This window comes from Girardinichthys multiradiatus, chromosome 17 (genome assembly GCF_021462225.1).
Source record: "Girardinichthys multiradiatus isolate DD_20200921_A chromosome 17, DD_fGirMul_XY1, whole genome shotgun sequence".
NCBI classification, from domain to species: domain Eukaryota; kingdom Metazoa; phylum Chordata; class Actinopteri; order Cyprinodontiformes; family Goodeidae; genus Girardinichthys; species Girardinichthys multiradiatus.
Window position 1 is genome coordinate 27,133,369 of NC_061809.1, and position 23,456 is coordinate 27,156,824.

General features: G+C 42.6%; 1 protein-coding gene across 3 annotated transcripts in view; it reads left to right on the top strand.

Moving 5' to 3' along the window:
- The window catches only part of LOC124883040 (thyrotropin-releasing hormone-degrading ectoenzyme-like), a 344,041-nt gene that overhangs the window by 81,640 nt on the left and 238,945 nt on the right, over positions 1–23,456 (top strand). Inside the window, exons 2-3 of one of the 3 annotated variants that reach the window (XM_047389880.1) lie at positions 13,607–13,757; positions 19,345–19,544. The gene's annotated coding sequence lies outside the window, so the exon portion shown is untranslated. The remainder of the gene's footprint in view (positions 1–13,606; positions 13,758–19,344; positions 19,545–23,456) is intronic. The other 2 variants (XM_047389882.1, XM_047389881.1) reach the window with 2 other exon arrangements.

The window sequence follows — 23,456 nt, forward strand, 5'->3', positions numbered from 1 at the left end:
CACCCAACAGCTGAGTCTAGTAAAAACAGCTTTTAATTGTTGTGTTGGCTGGTTGCCAGGTCTCTACCCTAACAAATCGTCTGTTTCTGCTCGGATAATTAAAGGCCCATTATCAGAAAAAACGAAACGCTTGTCTGCCATAAAAACACACAAACAAGAATGCTCACAGACCATATAAATTTCACTGCTGAGCTAAATTCGCTCATTTCTTTATCTTAATCTAATATAAAAAGTACTGAAGGAGCATTATTACCTTTATTTGTTTCTCAAGTGAACTCTATAGCTGCTCATGAGGCTTTCCTGTTAGCAAACTAAAAAGACAAAAGAGTGCTGACTTCTCTCCTTGGGGGTACAATAAATGGAGCAGGATTTAAATATTGGTGAAGACAGGAGGCTGAATAAATCATCTACATAGCAGATGGTATAGGGTTTAAATTAAAATGGTTAAGTTATTTTGAAACCACGTCTTATGTTGGTAGTTATGTCAGACATGCTGACGTGTTCTCTCCACCGAAAACTGTTCCCAAATTTGCCCTTATCAAAGTACAAATGGCTCTCAGTGTCTGGTAAGAGAACAAAAAGGAATTTTAAATTAAACTGTGCATGTTGAAAGATCATGTGACAGTACTGCAATGAATACGGTATCAAATTATTGGCAGTATGGCCCTGCATACACCTGTTTAATCCTCTCCTGCAGGTCATGATATGACACCACCGTTACGGTTCCACTTCAAACGGCGTCCCTGCTCTGGTGTTACCAGTATGAATGGAACACCTGGAGTCCAGTCGACGGCAGTGGTTAATGCGGTGTCCAATCCCGGAGACACACTGTGGTATACTTTAATGCTTAAGGTAGCATCATTAGTGGCATTGTGTGTGGGTGTAATCTGTGGTGGTTCTTACATGAATGGCACCCTGGACCAGTCTCTCCTTCTGCCACCCCCCAACCAATTAAAATGCAGGGAATCATCTGAAACTCTGGGCAGGAAAAAATACAATACAGTTCTGCTTGAAGCACTACACCTAGTCTCCTTTTTCTCACCAGCTAGCAATATTTGAAGCAATAGAAAACATGGTCAGGGTGTAAATGACAGAAATATGATAGCTTGTGGTGCTGGTGCATTCCCATTTCTGATACTCCTTTTTTTTTTTTTTTTTTTCTACTGCGGTTTTCATATTATAAAACAACCAGGTGTTAAACTGCACAGATGACCAGCAGTTAAGTCCGCCCGCTTGAAACTCCCATCATCATTCGTGACTTTGTTGACCTCGCCTATAGCATGGGCAAGACGGATAAAATTTAAACACATTTGTCTACGATCTTAATGTAACCACATAAATTCAGAAGATTGCTTGAATGCCAAAATAAACTTTAAACATAGTTTAAAGGCAAATAAGTGTTTACAACATTTTAGAAGTGCTTGATGACCTCAAACCCACATATGTTTATCACACTGCAGAACACTGCATTAAACATGACTGTTCCTCCGTCTCACATCATTCTTCCCCTGACCACATTAAGGCACTGACAGCTGGATAAGACAGACACTGGGCAATTTCATGATAATCCGCTGGCCTCAGGCAAACCTGAAATGTGACCCTGGACGATTGGCCTGTAAAACCATCCCTGATATCACCACTTATTCCTTTACAGTAAAACCAACGTTGACCTCACTAACATGGATTTCATAAAAAAGGAAGATTGTTTTTTTTTTGCCTTTGCACCTTCTGTCCACATGGCAACCGAGTTTTAGATTAAAAAGAAATAAACTGGAGACTTCAAATATAACCGGTTGAAGCTATGGTTGCTAAAGGAAAGGTAACCAATGAGAAAACAAGGGCAGCAATTGTTTTGGGAGGATTTTTAGCCCTTCATTGCCATGCTCAGGATTTCCTTATGTCAGTGTTATTACCGCCTTCTGGTGCTGCATTATTACAGCATTTTGTCTGGAATCCAAAAGACCATGTAGATTGTTTTTGTCTAAAAGATGGGAAAGAATTGTTCTAAAATACCTGGAATAGTGTAGCAGGAGCATCAGACATTATAAAGCTAAAACAATGTGGGTTTAGATACTGAAGGAGTCAAATCACAGACGCGTGGAACAAACCGTTAGAACTCCTGATTGACTTGGATAACCAGCAGCTGGGTGTTTTAGGTATTAGCATAGCAGCAAAGACATTGTTCTGTTGTTCAAAAAGTGACAACAAGACAACTGTCCATTAATGATGAGATGTTGAAATAAACAACTTCTGTGAAAGTCTGGAGTTTCAAATGTTTAAGATGATGGAAATTCTCTTTTATGGTTCCTGCTTAGAGTGGCTGTTAGCTTAGCTCCTCCATTAGACGTTCTTCAAACTGAGATCAGTGTGACTGCTGTTTATTACAGGATAGACTGCTCAGAACTTCTCCATAAAATGCAATAATGTTTGTGATATTTTTATTGTGATTTACCATCCCTTCGTATGATGGTATTGGACCGTTTTTTTTCCAGATTTGACATCTCCTACCCAAACACAGGTAATTAATTGTCCGGTTTTCAAGGCAACAACCAATAAACGAAAGAACCCATTCGGTTCAGTCAGTTCCCTTTTTAGATGATGGGGGTAAGGCACAGTTTTGCGTGGATGCATTCTGCTCGTGTGAATTGCTTCAATAACATTTTTATTAATCATATTTCAATCTGAGACTTTTATTTTGTTGTTTTATGAGAGCTCTTTTGCCTCTCTCGGTTCCTATGAATAATACATTTATATAGTTCCAGCATACAGTTTTAATGGGCCGGCATCAATCTGCGTTTCATACGCCATAAACCTGGAGTGCAAGTCATGTTTCTGTCTTTCTGGGAAATAAACTCCAATAAATTAAAAAGAACATTTCATATAACACATTTCCAATGACTGCAGCTAATTTTGGGTAATAAATGGCGGCATTTTAATAATAATTCTGTCTGTTTATGGAATGTTAAATTCGGTGCGCAGGCAAGCTAGTTAAATAGGAGAATCATAATAAAATTTATTGACTTGAGTGATTCTTTTCCTAAAAGCAGGGATCAAAGCTTTGTTGCAGGCATATTGACTTCCTGATGTCGGTGGAGCAGGATGGGAGACACTTTTTATTTTATTACATTACTCCACAACCTTTCATTCTACATCTAAGCTCATGTTGTCTCTGTAGATCAATGCTTCTATAAGAAAAAGGTCACTCTTGTCCTTCCTTTAGGACTGTCTTTAATCATGTTTCATTGGTCGTGCATAGAGCACGCTGCACACTTTACGGCAAAGATGTATAAAAAAGGTTCAAATAAATGTATCATTCACTGCAGCAGCAGGTTTCACTCAGAATCTTTAGAAAAACAGCCCAACCTTTTAATTTGAGAACATTTATCTGGTGGTGCAAACATTCAAGACTCTGAGCTTCTCAAGGTCATTAAAAACAAGATTGTTTGGAGAGTCAGGAACAGAAACTGCTTTGGCTGGTGAGGGCATTTTGAATAGCCTTGGAGGAAAATACTTCTAGTAGATAAAAGGTGATTTCTGAGGTGTTCTGTGTTTCTGACAGTTGTAAGAATATTTAAGGTGCTTTACACATTTCTACTGCAGCGGCACAAACAAAATCCAGGTACAGGAGGAAGAAAAGGGTCGGCTATCCAAAGGTCAGAGGTCGTCATGCAGAATGAACCATCTACAAGAGGAATTTTTCATTGAGGTTATGTTAGGATTGCTTTTTTCCCTCCCTAGGGATCCTTGAACAGATTTCGGGTCTGATCATGAGGATTCTGTGTAGGTAAGATCTCTATCATTATCTTTGATCAGTTTTAGGTTATTTGAGGTTTTCCTACCTCTAGTTTCATTGCTTGTTAATTCCATGTGATGTTCCCCTACAAGGATTAAGATTTGATACCCGATTGCTGCTGAGTGAGTTGATTCAACAGGTTTTCCACTGGTGGTTTATTATGCCCTGCAACTATTTTGCTAAAAACATCAACATAACACTAAACTTTTCCCTGGTTGTTAGACTTATCAAAAGGAGTGATGCAGATATTTCAATAATTATCCAAACTGAGACTTCCAGTATTTTTTTTTTCTTTAAGCAGAAAAAAGTTGAATTTCTAACTAGCTTTAAATATGGAACCTGGAACAACCAGAGGATGGGTGAATGGATGGATGTAAAACAATAGGGAGGGAGGCATGGATGGATGGATGGATGAACAAGTGGGTGCATGGATGGATGGATGGATGACAAGTGGATGGCTGGATGGATGGGTGGGTGGAAGGATGAACAAATGGATGGGTGGGTGGATCGGGTGGATGGATGTATGGATAACAATGGGGAGGGATGGATGGATGGATGAACAATTGGGTGGGTGATTGGATTGGATGGATGGAAAACAATAGGGATGGATGGATGGAAAACAATAGGGATGGATGGATGGATGAAAGCAATGGGGATGGAGGGATGGATGGATGGAAAGCAGGATGGATGGATGAAAGCAGTAGGGATAGGTGGGTGGTTGAATGGATGGATGGTTGGCTGGATGAACAAATGGGTGTGTGGGTGGATCGGGTGGATGGATGTATGGATAACAATGGGGAGGGATGGATGGATGGATGGATGGATGGAAAACAATAGGGATGGATGGATGGAAAGCCGGATGGATGGATGGATGGATGGAAAGCAGGATGGATGGATGAAAGCAGTAGGGATGGGTGGGTGGTTGAATGGATGATGGTTGGCTGGATGAACAAATGGATGGGTGGGTGGATTGGATTGGATGGATGGATGGATGGAAAGCAGGATGGATGGATGAAAGCAGTAGGGATGGATGGATGGATGGATGGAAAGCAGGATGGATGGATGAAAGCAGTAGGGATGGATGGATGGATGGATGGAAAGCAGGATGGATGGATGAAAGCAGTAGGGATGGATGGATGAAAGCAATAAAGATGAATGGATGGATGAAAGCAATAGGGATGGCGGGATGGATGGACAGAACAGCTGCATCTATACTGAGACTAAATGATACAGGTGGAGTATATTTACCTGCAAGGTGAGTTCTAAAGGCTATTGGTTGTACTGGGAGTGGTGTCGGCATAAAGGGAGGTAATTATAGAAGCACACCAAAGTTTTCTGATTTTTATGTGTACAGAACGCAGAAAACCCAACATTTTCCTTGTTCTTAGCGGTTTTGATCCACTTGGTGCTGGTCACGCAGATAAACTCCCACTGAGGATTTTGGTTTTAATGTGGCAAAATGTGGAAACGTTAAAGGCGTGAATACTCTCGCCAGGCCCTGTACCGAACAGAAAAAAAAATCGGCCTCCATAAATCCAGAGTTATACTCAACTAAAGAGAAAAGTGAACATTTCTCACGATGCGAGTCAGTGTGAGGAAACATAATTGGAAACAGTTACTTGAGCCTGCTGTAGGGCAACAATATGTGAATATTTTACAGTAAGTGCATGAAGCAGAGGACTACACAAAGTGAGAGCTAAATGGTTTGTTGTTTAAAGAGCAGAGTCTGGCAGGGTTAATGGCTGCCACAGCTCAGGGAAAACACTGTTGGCATGTCTTCCTTTGCTCCCGTTGATGACTCAAAGACCTCTGCAACGCAGAAGTGGCTGGAAGAGGTGAAACCCATAAACACGACTTATAATCATACTTTTATGTTAGGTGACCTGTACTGACAATGATTAATCTAAGGTTTGAAGGGAACCAACCAACCGAGGGTAGTTTTTAGCTTTTATTCATAGATTTCTGCAGCAATGTGGGGTAAAATTCAGAAAAATGTGTGGATTCAAATCTTTCCCAAATCCAAAACTCTGTAAAAAGATTTAAAAAAAAGTTCTTCTGACTTTTTTCTTTTACTTGTTTTGTATTGAAATTAGCTTATTCCAAATTAGTACCGAAGGGATTTCACTGTGACACATTTTCAGAATGAGAGGAAACATAAAGTATCAGTTGTAACTTAGTTGTGATGCCCTACTGTCATCTTTTTTAACCATCACCCCGGTTTTTAGAGACATCTTTTAGCATCTTGCGGTCTGTTTTTAGGGTAAACCTGCTTTGATGGCCAGGCCTGGAAATGATGGCTGTTGTTCTGAATACCCTCTACTGGTAGTCTGTCTTCCATACAATGAAATGGCTGATTTTAAATTCTTCTGAGACCTCTTTAAATCTCTTAATAGACTCATAGTATGCTACACTCCCCTCCTCGAAGGCCTCAGGTAGCTCAAACTCTGGGATCTGTTCAAATAAAAGGTGTTCATATATGGAACTTCTGATCAGAGATTAATAATGCAGCAAACAGGAGGATCAGATGTGTTGGCTGTAACTTGTTTTCCAGTGTTGGGTCCAGGACCCGACTCGGGGTGTGAAAATAACAGAGGGTTAGATATTATGTTCAGAACATGAATTAAATCTGAAGTTGATTGTCTGTCATTATAAATGTGAAGAGGTTGTTGCGCGTTGGCTACAACATTGTCCTTGCCACGAATGTGTTGTATGGAGATGTTAAGTCTCCAGCCGCAAAGACCAATTCATAAGGCGGCGGTTCTTGTTACGCATACGGTCCAAAAATACTAACGGATTATGGTCCTTAAAAACAATCACCGGAACACTGGAACCACACACATACACTTCAAAGGGTTCCAGAGCCAGGACCAATGCTAATGCCTCCTTCTCGATGGTAGAATACCACTTTTGATGTTTATCAAGTTTCTTCGAAAAGTATGAAACCGGATGCTCCACCCCATCGATACCATCTTGTAAAAGGACTGCTCCGATACCAGAGTCACATGCGTCGACAGCCAGCTTAAACGGCACATCAAAGCAAGGCGCAGACAACACCGGTGCATTGACAAGTAAAGACTTGGTTTGCTGAAAGGCAGACTGACACTGGTCGGACCAACAAAAGTCTACTTTAGAGCTAAGTAGGTCTGTTAACGGGGCAGCCACAGAAGAAAAGTTCTTACAAAAACCCCTATAGTAGCCCACCATAGCTAAATAGCGTCGTTCTGGGTACAGGAACAGCTAATATGGCCTCTACTTTAGCTTGAACAGGGCGCACCGGACCTGCCCCCACTCTTTTTCCAAGATAAGTCACTGTCACTTGGCCGAATTCACATTTGGAGAGATTAACAGTAAGGTTGGCCTCAACCAGACATGCAAAAACAGTACCCAAATGTTCAACATGCTCACTCCACGTAGCAGAACACATGACCAAATCATCAAGATAAGCTTCACAGAAAAACAAACCAGACAAAACTACATTCATAAGCCACTGAAACGTCGCAGGAGCATTACACATTTCATCACCGTTTACTGAAGGAAGTCATCGGGCGTGACAAAGGCAGAGATTTCCTGGGCGCGTGCAGTCAGAGGCACCTGGCAATACCCCTTTAGCAGCTTGGTTGCAAACCGGGCAGCCCCAACGTGGTCCACACAATCCTCCATGCGAGGCAGTGGATAGCAATCCGGCCTAGTCACCCCATTTACCTTCCTAAAATCCATACAAAACGATCCTCTCCATTGGCTTTAATAGACAGGAGACACGGCGAACTCCATGCACTGCTGCTTTTAACTGCAATGCCATGCTTCACCAACTTCAAACGGCTCCGCTTGTCTGGATTTACTCTGTAGAGGAACGTTTTCTAACACCACCGAATTAGAAAATTTCCCTTGAGTTACGGCTGCGGAAAAAACCTCACTCTCAGGTTCAGCACTGGACAGCTCCTCTCGCACATCAGTAACTAAATTGACACGTGCCTTAAAATGCTCACCATCAAGACCCTTTGTAGCTTTACATGACAAGGAGTTAACACGTGCCACATAAGGTTTCAACATATTAATGTGACACAGACGGGATCTTCTTCTCCGTTCAGGTGTAGCAACCAAATAGTCTCTTTCACCCATTTTCTCCTGAATCAGATAAGGCCCACTGTAGCGCGCTTGCAAACTTGACCCAGGATTAGGCAGCAAAACTGAAACTTTTCCACCGGGCTCAAATGCTCTTGTCAAAAAGGGACTTCATCTTAGCCTGTGCATTCTTAAGGTTCTCCTGGCTATTTCAACCGCACGTCTTAATTTCAGTCTGAAGTTACTTACATAATCCAATAGATTCTTCTGAGGGTTGTCGCCCAACCATTTTTCGTTTAACAGTTTTAAAGGACCACGAACCGTGTGAGCAAAAACGAAGTCTGCCGGGCTAAACCCGAGAGATTCCTGAACCACCTCCCGTATCGCAAACATTTGCAAATGCACTCCTTCATCCCAATCCTTTTCAAACTCCAAACAATATGTACGAAGCATGGTTTTTAACATCTGATGGAAGCACTCGAGTGCGCCCTGACTTTCCGGGTGATAAGCGCTGGAACGACAATGCTTTATGTCAAGTTGCTGTAAAACCTGCGCAAACACTCTAGACATGTAGTTGGAACCCTGGTCAGTCTGCACAACACGAGGCAACCCAATCAACGAAAAAAACGTAGTCAGGGCTTTCACAACAACTGGGGTACTTTTTTATTGCACCAGGAAAACCTCTGGAAATCGAGTGGATGCACACATCACAGTTACCAAAAACTTGTTCCCCGCCTTGGTTCTAGGTAACGGACCCACACAGTCAATCAATACACGTTCAAAAGGTTCAGAAATGGCTGGGATGGGATACAATGGGGCGGGAGGGATCCCCTGATTGGGCTTCCCAGACAACTGGCAAAGGTGACATGAATTGCAATGACGCACTACATCATTTTTTAACCCCGGCCAAAAAAAATGCCGGAAAACATGATCATATGTTTTCCTTATGCCAAATTGACCCGCTAGTTGATTGTCATGTGCCAAGTGTAAGATTTGTGCACAATACAGCGTTGGATCAACAATTTGTGTAACAACACTCCACTCTTCAGCAGGAGCGGCATTTAAAGGCATCCATTTACGCATCAACTGGCCATCCTTCGTATAATAGCCAGTGGACATAGACTCAGACTCACCATCAGTTACAGCATTACCAAACAAAGGTGCCGAGGTTGTATCAACTTTTTTTTAACGTCTTTCCATCAAAAATGCCCATTTCGCACTCATTGCTGCCCTTTAACAAAGAAGTGCATTTAAATTCTGGATCAGACAAAAAACTGTCACTCAAGTTGACCTCATCATTATTTTTCTCTTGATCGCGCTTTGCAGCTGCGCGTGTCACGGCCCAGGCACTGAACACACTTGGAAACTTGCGAGCTCACTCGACTGGACATGTGCGCAGCACTGGAACAGGTGTAACATCAGGAGTAACCAGCACTCTGCCTCCAGCCAAATCATTCCCCATAATCATAGAAACTCCTGCTATCGGGAAATGAGGACGCACTCCAACCACACCGGACCACAAATCTGACTTGATCACTTTGTGTAAGGGAACACCAATGTCTTCCATGCCAAAACCACACACCGAAACATCCGAACCAACCGCAGTATGATGATTCGGCAGCAAAATCCCCTCCAAAATGAAAGACTGAGTGGCAGAAGTGTCCGGTAATATTTTTACAGGGACTTTCTCCCCATCACCAGATACAGATACCAAACCATCCATAACAAAAGGCTTAAAATCAGCATAATCACAGAGCGTTTCATTTTAAAACAATTGATCAACATGGTTCACAGTTTCAACCACAGCAACAGTTTTTGCATTTTTCTTCAAGACTGGACAACCTGCCACAATGTGGCCTCGTTTTTACAGTAAAAACACATAACATTATTGTTAGTTTTACCATCAGACTCAAAATTGTTCTCACCACCGCAGGGCACAGTATTTATAACTGGCACCTCAGACTAGGAGACACCTTTCCCAAATTCCTTTACGTTTCCATTTGATTTGTCAAATTGATTATAGCCTTGAGAACGCTCAAAACTAATCTTGTGTGCAAACATATACTTATCAACAAGCACAGCTGCTTTCGACACATTCATTTCTCTATTTTCATCTAAATAAGTCGTCACTTTTTCAGGAAAGCTACTTTTAAAATCCTCCATCAAAAGCAGCTGCTTAAGTTGTACAAAATCTTTAACATTTATAGATGCACACCATCGATCAAACAGGACTTCCTTATCTCACACAAATTCCACATAGGTTTGATAATAGCGCTTCTTCAACTTTCGAAACTTCTGGCGGTTCAGGCACAAACTCATACGCCCATAAAACAGCACTTTTAACCTTATCAAAGTCAAGGCTATCCACAGGAAACAGAGATGCATAGGCCTCCTGTGCTTTACCAACCAGTGTGCTTTGCAACAACAAAGTCCACGCATTTCTGGGCTAGTTAAGTGCAAGTGCAACTCTCTCAAATAATGTGAAAAATGTATGCACATCCTTCTCATTAAATGTAGGAACCCAATGAATATGTCTACTTACATCAAATTCCAATGCCTTAGGCTCCAAAGTTTTAACACCCAGTTCCAGTTCTCTCAAACAAATCTCAGCTTCTTTCTCTACTTTCTTTTGCTCCAAGCTTTTTCTTTTAATGCAAGCCGCCCCAATTCAACTTCCAGTTCTTTTAAACGAACAGTTTCATCTATAAAGGACGCACCAGGTGGCGACTCTATGGAGCGTTTTGGCAAGATTGAAGCAGGAAAAATCCCAGTCTGAACCAGTGCTGATGATAACTCGGCCTCAAAGTGCTTCTTTTTGCACGCCTAGACACAACAACTTGAAAATGGTCAGCTATCAAAAGCAAATGATCCTTTGTGCATTTACACAAGACTTCTAACGTGGGCGCCTTCACAAACTCATCTACGTCAAACTCCATGTCTGTAACCTAAAATCAAGCCGCACCACAAAAGCCGATGCACACCAAACTCCACGGGAGAGCATACCGAAGGTCCCCATAAATCTCTCAAGTCTTCCACAAAAAATCATTTACAAAAAAGAACACAACAAAGCACTCTACTTGAGTCAAAAACACCGCCAAATGTAACCAAGGGCACAATCACTTGCTAAGGGAAAACTTAGTTTAAACGAGCCCCCATAAAAAAAAAAAAAAGGTCACAACATTTTTAATGAGGACATGGAGACAAAATACGGATTCAAACATTCTGTTTATTGATTATTTTGCTTCTTCTTTGATTTTCCTGAAATCACTCGAAGACTGGAACTTTTAACTGTTGTTTCTGAAAAAAAAAAGACAAACTTAGAACCCATACCTCCCCATGTCCACAAACAAGCCCAAAAGTACAAACAGAAAGATGGACCTGATGAGCCGGCCAAACAGAATCAACAGGTGCGGCAGCGGGCCAAACCTATACAGGGCCGTCGAAGCTACTACCAACACCGAACTAAGAAAAAAAAGAAATTCAAAAAGGAAAAAAAAGTGAAAACAGGACAAGCGGTCCCATCAGGCCTAAAATCAGAACAAAAGGATAAAGCTACCAACAAAAGCTACCGCATGGCAAGATGCTGCTGCGGCCTCAAGTACTGACGGCCAACTGGGAGCGCGCAGACATGAGACGCACCCCAGCAGCGGAAGAGAGAACGCAAACGAGAAAGAGAGAAAGGGACAGACAGAGCGCTCAAAGTCCATCCTATTTATAGGCTGGCGAAGACCAACGGCGTACGCAAAAAATAATTTTACCAACACTGAACAAAAACACTAAGACTTAAGCCAAAAATACAAAATAACAAATCTTTACAATAATAATAATAATGAAAATAATAATAATGCATGTTTGTGTTAAATATGGTCTAGTCAAAGTCTGTGACAAGACTTACTCTCCATCCAAGACTGAACTTGAGCTGATTTTGCAAAAATCTCCAGTCTCTAGATGTTCTGAGCTTGTTGAGAGATAAAACTGAAGACCCGCAGCTGGGACTGCAATGAGAGGTGGTTCTACAAACTGACTCGGAGTCAGAGGGGTGGAGGACTAGTGCACAACACCCCTTCTATTCTATCACTTGAAATCCAAATGAAATAATAATGTTAACATTCTGGTTGTTACAAAAAACATTCAAAGAAATGGTTCTTGGGCCTGTTTGGATTGTGTTAATTGGCTTGTTTGTGAGATTTGTTGGACTGAGGTGGAGTAAGCCAGGTCAGGAGTTTCTGTCAGAGGTATTTTCAAAGCTAGAAGCTGAAAAGTTTAGTTTTAATTAACTCCAGCTGCAGCAGCTCCTGGGTGAAGAAAACTGCACGTGTGAATCCACCAGAAGCTGCGGCTGTTCTTGCTGTTTGAGTTGGCGAGGCAGAGGTGTCAGAATAAATACCCGGTGCTTCTGTATTCCGAGTGGATGTGGGCGTGGACTCGGGGGAGGAAGCGTCACCTTTAGCTTCGTGTGTTGGAAGCTGACAAGTCATTAGCAGGACAAACACTCGGCCACATATAAACAGGCACGAGCGTGCTGCACACAGGAACACACACTCACCGCCGGCAGGGTCAAAAGGGGTCACATAAAGCGACACCATAATAAGTCTCTGTCAGTGTGATCAATGACTGCACACACAGACACACTCGCATAAACACACTCATCGATGCCAATAGCAACAAATGGATGCAAACAGTGAATTGTAATTAGCCAGCAGGCTAAACGAGCAACTGATCTCATTTATTGCCACAATAAAAGGAGTTTAACTCTGTTCCCATGTTCAAAAGTTTGTTTTAATCCTGCGTCGAGTCGTTTATCAGAGAGAGAGCATGAATTAATCAACTCCTGTTTGTTTCAGTACAATTAGTGATTGAATCCATTTCTGCCTCTGATGGTAGGAGATGAGGAGGGGAAGGAAGGAGACGGAGCGGGAGAGAGGACTGATGGTGGAAAATAAAAAAGGCTGAACTGATCTTCAGATGTATTTTATTACAGCTGTACTGTTGTTGAAAGGGAATATATCTCTGGTTGTTTGCTTTTAGCATGAAATCATTGCTCCAAACCGTTGTTTATTTGAAGCTTAGAAAGGAAGGAGTTCTTGAATTGCTGTGCTGTTGACATGGGTGATAAACAATATATATATATTTAATATATAATGCAAAGTTTCTGCATTTTGCAGAATGGTCTTTTTGGGTGGTTTGTGTATTTTTGGTTGGATTTGGACCATTCTGGGTTGTGGTGGACTGAAAAAGGATGCAGATGAAAGGGCTCGCCCAGGGCGCTGTTCCTGCAAAAACCACCACTGACTTAACCGACTGGATTTTACACCAAAATGTAGTTTTTTTGGGTTTGATTTGCAGCTGTTTTAAACTAATTTTCCCTGTGAAACCTCTGGTTTGGTTGTGTTTTCTGTAGTTGGTTAGTGGCGTTTTTATTGTTTTTGTGTATTGGTATCTTTGTTCCTGAGATTGATTAATGGTAGGAGGATCTAACACAAAGTGGATGGTTCCCTATTTTCAACCTATTACAGTTGTCAGTTTTCTTTTTCTCTATGAATTTTTGAAACTATGTGGGGTTTTACACCTAGTAAGTAGCCTTCTATAAATCCAGTTTTGAGTGGAGCTTTGGTCTTATGTTTTTAGCTTTTTCACCCTCCTTGGATTTGCTTTTTTGTTCTTGTCAGCCTTCTTGTCCTTCAACTTAACCGTAACATAACAGTAAATATCTTCATTAAATTAAAAATGTTTTCTGCCATTCTGCTGAAGCTCATATTTGCAGATGCAGGTACGGTTCTGGGGACCTCCTTGCCCTTTCATGTGGACCACCCGAGGAGCAGAAAGCTGGAGCCAAGGCCCCTCAGGGTGCAGTGGAGAGAAACATCTATACCCAACATATGTGGGACGAGGTTGGCTGAAGGTGTGCTGTAAGCCTGAGGCTGGCTGAGGCAGGGTTAAGCACTGCTCAGAATAATTTCCATTTAATATCTTTCTTTTATTTTACCTTGGATCTGATTTATTTTGATGGTGCTACATGTGACCCTGTTAGTTTAACCTTGAATCCCCCATCCTCTCTGTGTCCTTGTTTTCTCTGGTTATAACTTGTTTATTTAAACTGTCTAACATGTTGAGCTGCATTGCAATTATTAATCTGAGCTTGAAACATGGGAGAAGAATCTATATTTGCCAGCAGCCTCCTACACACAGGAAGCTGACTTTCTTGTTTAAGAGGTAATGCAAACCTTACAAGCATCCTTTCCCTTAGTTTTTGTCAGCCAAGCAGTCATGAAAGCCTAAGCTGCCTCTGAAACCTTCCAGCTACGGCTAAATTAAAGATGCTGTCAAATAAAACGTAAAGCCACCTTCTTCTGAAAACATTCAAATGACTCCCTGAAGGATTCCTGCATTTCTAAATGCTGCAGGTTTTGAGTACAACATGTCTTATAAAGATCATTTCAGAAAAAAAATAAATACATGTAACTTTGACCTTCTCTGCCTTCAGGCATATGAGCTGCATACAGTACCCTGCAGATTTATTCAAACCCATTGAACCTTTTGCAGTTTGTCACTTTACAATAATAAACGTTAATGTATTTTATTGAGATTTTAAGTGGCCAACACAAAGTAGTACCTGTGAAGTTATTGCATTAATGTTTAGCCTTTTTTACTCTGATACCTCGAAATAAAGTCCAGTGCAACCAAATATCAGGAGTGTGAAATTCAATCTCAGTGCAGCTGTTCTGTTTCTGGCCTCAACGTTTTGTTAGAGAACATCAGAAAACAAACAGCATCATGAAGACCAAGGAGAGGATGTCAGGGAGAATGTTCTGGAGATGTTTAGAGCTAAACTGACAGGCTGGGCAAGGAGGGTATTAATTAAAGAAGCAGCCAAGAGGCCCAGTGTAACTCTGGAGGAGATGCAGAGATCCACAGCTCAGGTGGGATAATTTGTTGACTGGATGGATATTGGTAGAGTACTCCACAAACCTGACCTTTGTGAGAGAATGACAAAAAGCTGTAAGAACTTTGCCACAAGCGTTGTTAGAGATATGTGAGACATGTGAAAGAAGGTGCTCTGGTCAGATGAGGCCAAAACTTCCATTTCTGCCGTACATGCAACTTATTATGTTTGGTGAAAAACTATCCCTGAACAAACCACCCCTGCTGTAGATCAAGGTGGTGGTAGCATCATGCTGTGGGGATGGTTTTCTTTAGCAGCGACAGGGAAGCCTGTCAGAGTGGATGCGAAAACCTGTTGAAGGCTCCAGAAGAGTTGAGACTGGGGTGGAGGTCCAGCAGGACAGCAACCCTAAACAATTAGATGGTTTAGATCAAAGCATACTTATGTGTTAATGAATGGCCTAGTCAAAGTACAGATCTAAATGCATTTGGGAATCTGTAGCTAGAGTTAAAAACTAAACACTTAAACCTCAAAGATGTTCTCCGTTAAAACATCATGAGCTCAAGATATTTAGCAAAGACGAATGAGCAAAAAGCTCAGTGTAAAGATGTTCAAACCCCAAAAGACCTGAGGCTGCAACTGCCGGTTTTTACAGAGGACCGACTCAGGGGGGCTGAATACAAATGCATGCAACACTTAGTAAAAGAGGAATTCAAAATCATGTCTCATTTTCACAAAATTGTTCTAATTTATGTTGGTTTGTCACATAAAGCATTAATAAAATGCATTAAAGTTTCTGGTTGTAAATTGAAAAACTGTGGAAAAATTCAGCTGGTAAGAAGAATATTGCAAGGAACTGCATCTTCTAAAGCTGTTATCACCACAAAATTAAGATCTCTCATAGTGACATCAAAAGATTTCAACCTAAAAAATATGTAGATCAACCCCAATTTTAAGGTTCTTCAAATCTTAATAATGGAAAGAAATGAAGAAAAACAACACATTTCACAAAAAGTGCTAATTTAGACTTAAAACACTAATATGACCAGCCATTTAATTCATTTCATGATCAGAATGTGGTTACATTCATGCACATATTGTCTCATAGTAGTCTTGGTTTTGGTTATTTTAATGGTCTCCATTTGTGTCCTCTTCTTCACCCTGCAGCCTGATGGGGAGGAGGAAAGGCAGAGAGGAGGAGAAGGAGGATTGATGAAGGCACTTTTTGTTTGGACGTGTGATTAGCATTACGCTGACTGAACTAAACTCTGCAGCGTCATCAGTATTTACTGTCTCACTTCACGTTGTTATTACGATGCTGAATCATTTTATTCTGCCTGATGTTTATGGATTTAAACCAAATAATTTACAGATTTTCATCCTTTTTTTCTTCAGATCAGATCCTCAGCAAATGGTCAAGAAAGGAAAAACGTTTCAGTTTGCTGAGTTTGCAGGGAATCAATTATTTTAATTCGGTTTTAATAAAAAAAATGCCTGTAGATTTAAATTGAACTCGTATTGTAAGAAATTCAGGTGAGATCGGTCTGGAAAAGGATGCAAAGCTGTTTCTAAGGCTTTGGGTCTCCAAAGATGTTGAAGTTATTTTTATGATCTGAGGTACTGAGGTGTGACAAAAACCCAAAACAGAGGAGATTTCATGGGGACTAATACTCGTCTCAAAGCACTGTATGATTCCTGACACAAATGAGTAAAAACCAGGGCAGAGTGGGGAAGTCTGCTTTCAGGACGGAGATGCTAAACAAGATTTATGTGACAAATCCAGGAGTTTGTGGAGATAAACTTTAATTTTTCTTCTTATGGCACTGACTTGTTGAGAGATGATACTTTTACAGTCCTTCGGTTTCTTTTCTGAAACTCTACCAGTGATATTTGGACAAGCTGAACCTGAAGTTAAGGTAGACCTGCTGATGCCTGAGTTTTGGGGCGGATTGTCTGACAGGAGCTGAATGTGGTGCAGCAGGTGACCTTGCTCCTGTTAATGTGAAAGTAGTTTCTAGGCCATATTTCCAGCTTGGTCTTGTCCTTCAACTGCTGTGACAAAACAAAACCTAAACCCTCAATTTACTGAATACATCTTCTTACATCCTTTCTCCCACCTCCTACGGACCACGTGACACTAAGTGGATAAATCATCCCCAAAACTGACCGCGCAGCTCAGTGAAATCCTCTGCAGACAGATTGAAGGCTGTTCTGTTATGAGTTTTAGCAAATAAACCAACATTAAAGTTACAGTCTGCAGGATATCGAGGCAGGTTTCCTCTCGGAGCTCAGCTGTAACTGCATTAAACCCGATTTTCTTTGGGCTCTTCTAGCTCAGCTCGGCTCAGATCGCATCAGGGCCACTCTGCATCTGCTGCTTTTATGTGCTTTTATTGTGTTTTCATCATAAAACCGTTTCTGCAAACCAAATCGTCCGCACAGGACAATAACGTTTTGAATTCAATCAAAGCTTTTTATTCAGGAGAGGCTGCTGCGGCAAGACGCCAGACAACAATAACTTCTAATGGGTTTATATAGGGGGACCTGGGCGGGCGGAGACTGTGCCGTACTGTAGCAGTGAGCGTGTGCACACCCCTGCTGAATATAAACGACTGAAAATCCAATACCGATCTCTGTGTCTGAAACAAACACGCTCTGCAGCAGTGACCAGTCCTTCGGTGAAGAGATTCATTTGCTGCATTAACTGTTGGCTGCTGAAGTGTTTCTGATTCTTACCAAAACCCTTCTGGTCACCAATAAAATACAACACAGGCCAACAAAATGTTTAGCCATTGACTTCATAATTTGTCCCAATTTTCCCTCAATCCAAAAGCACACAAAATATCACTTTCTTTGAGGTCATAGCTAAGATTTTACCTCATTTCACATAGATTTACCAAATTCCGTTGTCTGCATACAGTACCTTGAGAGAATTAATATTATTCACTTTTATTTCAGACACAATTAGTCATAAAGTAGGTATGGTATCTCAGTAAGACATGGAAAGTTGGAACATTGCTCATGACAAACATTTAACTTGCAGATGCCCATCTTGGAAGCCTGAGGAAGCCTCTAAATGCATCCTGAAAAGCCAAGTTTTTTCCCTTTGTAGTTTTACTTTAATTACACCAAAGGTCAGCCGTATAAAAGGTTACCATAGGCTTGAAAAAGTTATGACTTAATGCAAGTATCTCACTTTGCTCATCAAATCCAGTATTTGTTCTGCTCCATGAAAATATGGAATATTTGACTTCTGATCCTCCTTAATTGTAACAATCACAATAACCCTTTTTTTCCAAGGTCAAACCAAGGTCTTTCTGGACGCCATCACTAGGTGCTGCAGACCCGCTCTGTAGGGACAGATAACCAGATGAGTCGCATGCTTCACATGATTTACAGGAAGGATGCCCACCATAAAACCAGTCTTACAATCATTTAGCTTAACAGATCATTTGGGTATGAACTGATAAGAACAGGAGACAATATTCTGATGGTTAACTGTCAAACACTTTGGAAACATCTAGAAAACCAATAAAACGCCTATTTTGTCTTCTGGGTGTGTCTCCACCTGCTTTGAACCTCTCCAGATTGAAAATGTCCCCCATTCTTCTCATGTTCAGTCAGATTGGATGGAGAGTGTCAAGTCTTGCCACAGACTTGGATTTAGGTTTGGACTTTGACTAGGCCATTCTAATAGATATACTTTGATCTAAACCATCCCATTGTATGTTTAAGGTCATTGTTTTGCTGGAAGGTGACCCTCCACCCCAGTCTCAAGACATCTGCAACCTCCAACAGGTTTTCTTCCAGGATTGTCCTGGATTTGGCTCCATCAATCTTCCCATCAGCTCTGGTCATCTTCCTCACCCCATGCTACATTTACACAGATTTTGTATCTGTGAAAAATATTGAAAACCATGTTTTCCTTTCCTTCTACTCCACAACTATGCACTTCTTTGTGTTGATCTGTCAAATGTCCAGTAAAACACATTGTGCTTTACAGCTGTAACTGGACAAAATCTGGAGAGGTTTCCAGTTAATGTTGCAAGGAACTGTGACACAAAACACATTTTTACATCCAGTGATCTATTTTAACACAACTCTGAGCTAAGAATCGTTCAGGCATAAAAAGGCTCGTAAACTAAAATGGATGATCCTGTGTTTTGTCTGCAAATAACCAGACAACATAGAATACATTCTGCAGTCTCCATATGAATCCACCCTCAAATGGGATTGCATTTTTAAGGTGTTTCTGGTTCAGAAGTGGCTCAACATAGGAATGCAACAGCTGTAGTCCATGTTCTGGATCTGTTCTGTAGTGGTGCTAGAAGTTCTGACTCCAGCTGCAATCCATGCCCTGTAAAACTTCCACAAACTCTTAAACGGGCTTTGTTTTACAATCATCTCAAGACTGCAGTAGTCGTTTTGCTTTACCACATTTTCTACCACATTTTTTCCATCCACACAACTTTCCATTAACACGTTTGGTAGAGCTCTCTGTGAACAGCCAGCAATGACATTTTGTGTTATGTCTTAAAAATCCTTTAACATTTTTTTTTTGTATTTTATTTTTTCCATTTTTAATTTATATCTCTTATTTCCACAGGTTGTTTTTTATCCTCAGAGGCTCTGCGGACATCATGTTGTGAGAAGAGATGTAGGCATCAGCCCGTGGCACAGATTCATAAACAACAACTTGGAAACCAAAACCAGAAGTACGAAAACAAAATGTAGACTTTCTCCCCGTGCAGCCATGAAATGTTATTACCTCGAAGCGTCTGAGTGCAGTCATTTGTAAAAGTGCAGGTAATTGTCCAGAAAATTTACACTGAGCAATGTGCATGTTGATGAGTGTGTTTACTGCTCTGTAATTCTTTGTCTATCAACCTTTTGATTGCGTTTTTCAACTGATGCTGCATCCAGTGCATTGGTTTGCTGTCAATGAACCAGAGTAATTTCCAGTCTGTGCATTTTGTTGCATTTCCTGACGTCCTGACCCCGAGGTCTACTTTTGTTTTTCATGTATAAGGGAAAAACGGCAGCTGGTATCTGGTTGTATGAGATGAGGTGTGCGCTTTTAAAACAGAATCAGGGTTTGTTCAGATGGGTTTCAGTTTTAATTCACACTAGAAAGCAATCAGAGTGATCTCAGTTTGGAGATATTATTTCTGCTCTTGTCTCTCACCAGCCTTTTATATACCTGACCCAGACTTCACTCCCTGCAGCTGCTGGACTTATATGAAGTAGATGTTTTTGTAGCTGAGCCCCAAGTGCCAAATGTCGACCACCAGGCACTCGCTGGAAGCCCCCCCTCCTCATGCTTGGCATTATGAGGTTGCTCCAGTTTTCAAGGTGACTTATCTCTTATGCTCTTCCTTCATCAAGTCCAGTAACTGCTCCTAGCCTGACCTTTACCCTGAGGACGCTCTATCAGACAGTCCCAAGACCACTGGGGTACTAAAAATCTTCCACTACATGACGATGTTGGTTCTAAACCTGAAACCATTGTTCTTTACCAGAAAAAATTTGAAATTTGAAGACAGACTGCACATCATAGCCTCACGCTTTGGCTTAAGGACCTGTGGCATAACACCCACATGGGGTGATCTTCTACCATAAAGCTGGATACTGTTGCAGTCCGACAGAGTTGTGCCAGGCTGGGGCCTGTGGTAGTGGTGCAATCATTGCCGTACTTGGTAGGATCCTTATAGGAATCTACTATAACAGTCCAGTAACTGCTCCTAGCCTTACCTTTATCCTGAGGACGCTCTATCAGACAGTCCCAAGACCACTGGGGTACAGGTCCTTCTCAAAATATTAGCATATTGTGATAAAGTTCATTATTTTCCATATTGTAATGATGAAAATTTAACATTCATATATTTTAGATTCATTGCACACTAAATGAAATATTTCAGGTCTTTTTTTGTCATAATACGGATGATTTTGGCATACAGCTCATGAAAACCCAAAATTCAGTCAGGGTGGTTTCCGGGCTTTGTTAACAAGGCTGGTGGCAGATGGGAAAAAACTGTTCTTGTGGCGTGAGGTTTTGGTCCGGATGGACCGCAGCCTCCTGCCAGAGGGGAGAGTCTCTAAGAGTCTGTGACCGGGGTGGGAGGGATCAGCCAGAATCTTCCCTGCCCGCTTCAGGGTCCTGGAGGTGTACAGTTCCTGGAGCGACAGTAGACTGCAGCCAATCACCTTCTCAGCAGACCGAATGACACGCTGCAGCCTGCCCTTATCCTTGGCTGTAGCAGCGGTGTACCAGATGGTGATGGAGGAGGTGAGGATGGACTCAATGATGGCTGTGTAGAAGTGCACCATCATAGTCTTTGGCAGGTTGAATTTCTTCAGCTGCCGCAGGAAGAACATCCTCTGCTGGGCTTTCTTGATGAGGGAGCTGATGTTTGGCTCCCACTTGAGATCCTGGGAGATGATGGTTCCCAGAAAGCGGAGAGATTCCACAGTGTCAATTGTGGAGTCACAGCCTTGGGGGGAACCGGTGCTGATGGTCAGGGAGTCAGAGACGTGCTTCCCCAGCCTCACGCGCTGCTTCCTGTCAGACAGGAAGTCAGTGATCCACCTACAGGTGGAGTCGGGAACACTCAGCTGGGAGAGTTTCTCCTGGAGCAGAGCTGGGACGATGGTGTTGAAGGCAGAGCTGAAATCCACAAACAGGATCCTGGCGTAGGTTCCTGTGGAGTCCAGGTGCCGGAGGATGAAGTGAAGGGCTAGGTTGACTGCATAGTCTACAGACCTGTTGGCTCTGTAGGCAAACGGCAGGGGGTCCAGGAGGGGGTCGGTGATGTCTTTTAGGTGTGAGAGCACAAGACGCTCAAAGGACTTCATCATCACAGAGGTCAGGGCGACGGGTCTGAAGTCATTAAGCCCTGTGGTCCTTGGTTTCTTGGGAACAGGGACAATGGTGGAGGACTTGAAGCAGGCAGGCACATGACATGTCTCCAGTGAGGTGTTAAAAATGTCTGTGAAGACTGGAGACAGCTGATCAGCGCAGTGCTTCAGGCTGGCTGGTGAGACAGAATCCGGACCAGCAGCTTTCCGGGGGTTCTGTCTCCTGAAGAGTTTGTTTACGTCCCTCTCCTGGATGGAAAGAGCCGTCCTCGGCGTGGGTAGGGGGCTGGTGGGGGGGAACTTCAGGGTGGGGGTTGGAGGTGCCAAGGCCCCTCTTGAGGTTGGAGAGATGGGGGTGGTGGATTGTGGCTGCAGCTGTTGGGGGGTGTCGTGGGGGATGGTTGCAGGACTGTCCCTTTGTCTTTCAAAGTGGCAGTAGAACTCGTTCAGGTTGTTGGCGAGGCGTCGGTCGTTGATGGAGTGGGGAGCTTTCGGCTTGTAGTTGGTGATTTGCTTGAGCCCTTTCCAGACAGACGCAGAGTCGTTGGCTGAGAACTGGTTTTGGAGCTTCTCAGAGTACAGTCGTTTGGCCTCCTTCACTGCCTTGCCAAACTTGTACTTTGCCTCTCTGTATATGTCTTTGTCCCCACTCCTGAAGGCCTCTTCCTTATCCAGTCTTAACCTTCTGAGTTTAGCTGTGAACCAGGGTTTGTCATTGTTGTAACTCACCCTGGTGCATGATGGTACACAGCTGTCCTCACAGAAGCTGATGTAGGAAGTCACAGCCTCTGTGTACTCGTCCAGACTGTTGGTAGTAGTCCTGAACACATCCCAGTCTGTACAGCCTAAACACGCCTGGAGATTCTCCACTGCCTCACTGCTCCACTTCCTTGTCGTCCTCACAACAGGTTTGCAGAGCTTTAGTTTCTGCCTGTATGCAGGAATCAGGTGGACCATGATGTGGTCGGATTGGCCCAGTGCAGCACGTGGGACGGCGTGATAAGCGTCTCTGATGGTGGTGTAACAGTGATCCAGAATGTTGTCCTCTCTGGTCGGACATTTTATAAACTGTCTATATTTGGGGAGTTCGTGGGTGAGATTACCTTTGTTAAAGTCACCAATGACGATTACTAAGGAGTCCGGGTTGGTCCGCTCCACACTCAGTGTCTGGTCGGCGAGCATGCGCTGTGCGACCTGCACGTTAGCTTTTGGCGGGATGTAAACACCGACCAGGATGAACGAAGCGAACTCACGGGGGGAATAGAAAGGCTTACAGTTTATGATGAAGGATTCCAGGTCTGGAGAACAGTGCTGCTGAATCACTGTCACGTCGTTGCACCAACCACTGTTGAGGTAAAAACAGATTCCTCCACCTTTTGCTTTGCCGGAGAGTTCCGTGTCTCTGTCCGCTCTGTAGAGCTGGAATCCTGCCAGCTGCAGCGCAGAGTCCGGTATTAATCCACACAGCCACGTCTCCGTGAAGCACAAAACTGCCGATGAATAAAAGTCCCTGTTTTTCCCCAACAGCAGTTGGAGTTCCTCAATTTTGTTGGGAAGTGAGCACACGTTAGAGAGAAATATTGCAGGTAACGGTGTTCGTAGTCCACGCTGGCGAAGTCGTACCAGCACCCCAGCCCGTTTCCCTCTCTTCCGGCGTTTCACCGCGTGAACAAAGGTGAGCGCACCTTTGACCAGAATGTCCAAAAATTCCAGAGCAGTAGGCAGAAAAGTTGGAAATAACTCCTCTGGTGTAGTAGCCCTGATGTTCATGAGTTCTTCTCTGGTGAGAGAGCTCCGGGTACCATCACAGAAGACCGTTTTAAAGCAAAAAACAAAACAAAACAATGCGCACCAACACGCCGA